This window comes from Coenobita brevimanus, chromosome 114 (genome assembly GCF_032717465.1).
Source record: "Coenobita brevimanus isolate Jiangsu-jjx chromosome 114, ASM3271746v2, whole genome shotgun sequence".
NCBI lineage: Eukaryota > Metazoa > Arthropoda > Malacostraca > Decapoda > Coenobitidae > Coenobita > Coenobita brevimanus.
This window is the reverse complement of record NC_137067.1, coordinates 23,946,795-23,949,371: the sequence shown is the minus strand read 5'-3', so window position 1 is coordinate 23,949,371 and position 2,577 is coordinate 23,946,795. Positions and strand designations below refer to the sequence as shown.

General features: G+C 40.7%; 1 non-coding gene across 1 annotated transcript; it reads left to right on the top strand.

Annotated features, from left to right (window-relative positions):
- Nucleotides 1-1,645: 1,645 nt before the first annotated feature.
- LOC145418489 (5S ribosomal RNA) lies at nt 1,646-1,764 on the top strand. Its single transcript, XR_013900706.1, has one exon. It is a non-coding gene; the product is annotated as a 5S ribosomal RNA (ribosomal RNA).
- The last annotated feature ends 813 nt before the right edge of the window (nt 1,765-2,577 follow it).

Here is a 2,577-nt window from a genome sequence, read left to right as displayed (position 1 = left end):
AGGAGTACTTTTGCTAACGAGATATGACCAAAAATAACTGAAGGAGTGGTAAGCTTGTCTTTTTATAGGAGTATAAAAAATAATGTACAAAGATAATGTATACACTACCCACCGTTAGTCATCCTTAGTAGCTGTCTCAGTTATGAGATCAGTTGTCATGGTATCACAGTGCTTGTGTTCAAGTAACCCTTATTTTACTTTAAAAATGGCCCCAAAGCGCAAGATATGAAATACAGTAGTCCCTAATTTATCCCGGACGCTCAGTACCTGGAAGTGTTCATTATCCAGATGCCTGACCTTGGATCTATTAAACTATTATCCAAATTTACTTGCTACTGTCTGGATTCGAAAAAGTTCCCCCAGACCTTCTGCCGGCCAGCTAACATCTTCAAACATTCAGTATCGTGGCTGCTGGGCTCAAGCTGTGAGTGGGAAGGAAGTCCATAACCAACAACCTGGGTATAAATGTCCATCCACCCCGTGCTGAATGGTCAAAACTATGTACTCATCCGATCACTCCCAATGAACCTCCACAACCCCAGTAAAGACGACTGTAACCCGCAAGCTGGTGGCTCGAAACGTCCGTACAAATCCCCACTGAATGTTCAATGTCATGTGGGCCACCAGTCTAAGTCTATCCCAACTGCCACCACCATCAAACACAGACCACAAGCCATGAATACATACCTGTTCAGTGATGGCAGCCATCTGCCTCCTACTGAACATCGTAAAGTCCCCCAAACACTAGTTGTGTTTTTCCCCATGGCCACCGAGTCTAACGAACCGCAATCCATGAGAGTAAATGTATATGGCTACCCTACGCCTGTTGACAAAAGGGGAGAATCCTGCCCCACAGCCCCTCACTCATCCCCTCATCCCCCCTACCATCCCTACTCCATACCCTCCCGGCTCTCCCCTACACTCCCTCAGTCCCTACCCTCCTCCGTGGTGATAACTGACTCCTGAGTTTTCAAATTTTATTGCGATTTATTTGTATACTATTGGTCATATCAAAATTCCGCCAAATCCAAAAAAAAACTCATGAAATTCTGCATCTAGACATATGCTCAACTCTTGGAAGGTGCTGGCAAATTTTGCACTAGGATGGAGGAAAGTTATATGAAGGTGAGTTTTACTCTTAAACATTTTATTCTCCTTGGATTTCTGTACTTTTATTGAACAGTTTTGTGTGTTTTTATTAGCTTGTCTTATAGTATAAACACCACCGAAGATGATGGTATACCATTTATACCAATATAACCAATTTTCAGTGGCATATTTGGCCGTGGAATTTTTTTTTTGAGCCTCAGGTGCAATCACTCATCACTGATAACTGATTTTCAAACCATTTTCAGGTGTTTATTTTTCTTGGTTATGCATTGTTCTCATGGAAATAAAGCATTACTCTGGATATTCCTATGGGTGTTTTGATGTCAAAATATGGCAGATTGACCTGAAAACACTGCTAAAATTAGGAGGGGTACTGGACATACAGTAGTGTACAGGTCGGCTGTTTTTTGGGGTTTTCATTTTTTTTTTTAATGGATTTCTTGGTGTTTAGCATTACTCTGGATATTCCTATGTGTGTTTTGATGTCTAAATATGGCAGATTGACCTGAAAACAGTACCAAAATTACAAGGGGTACTGAACGGCCATACCACGTTGAGTACACCGCTTCCCGTTCGATCAGTGAAGTTAAGCAATGTTGGGTCTGGTTAGTACTTGGATGGGTGACCGCCTGGGAACACCAGATGCTGTTGGCATCCCTACGTGTCATGTGGGGTTGGTGGAGGATTAGTGCCCCTCCCTGTAAAACAATTAACTCTAAGCCCTTGGCCACCCTGTCTGGGATACATGGCGTCTGGCAATGAATGAATGAAAAAAAACTGTGCATACAGTAGTGTATGGGTAGGGTGTTTTTTGGTTTTCAGTGTTTTTTTTTTTCATGGTTTTCTTGGTGCTGAAAATTATTTTGGATAATCCTATGTATGTTTTGATGTCAAAATATGGCAGAATGGCCGGAAAACACTGCCAAAAGAAGGAGGGGTACTGTACAGTTGGCCCAAGAAGTGACGGCAGAGTATCCAGCAGATTTCGATCAGCGATAACACACATACTCTTCCTTGTATCTTTACAACGTGAAACCTATTATGTAAAACTGTTACAGAAAACAAAGAGTTACTGTCAAAGTACAGGTATATTTCAAAACTGCAGGAAGCAGTTCATTCATTACGATAACAGGAAATCCTAAAAGGAACTAATTGAAATTTCACTACCATTGCTCAGAAACAGTCAGAAATAATTTGCGGACTTCAAATCTAGTATGGTAACATGCAATACCTGTAATTTATTTCCAGTGTAAGCCTGAAAAGAACAGTGCCTCAATAAACAATTAAAATTAGTCATTATTATTTATAAAATAATTTCTGTTACAATATTAGGGAATTTCTTTCCATTTCCAATGCCTCCATGTCCAACGACGACAGAAAGCGGAAAGGCGGTGTAAGTCAGTAAGCCATTTTAAGTGTTTTGATCAACAAGCACAAAAGGAGACAACTTTTACTTAATAACACACA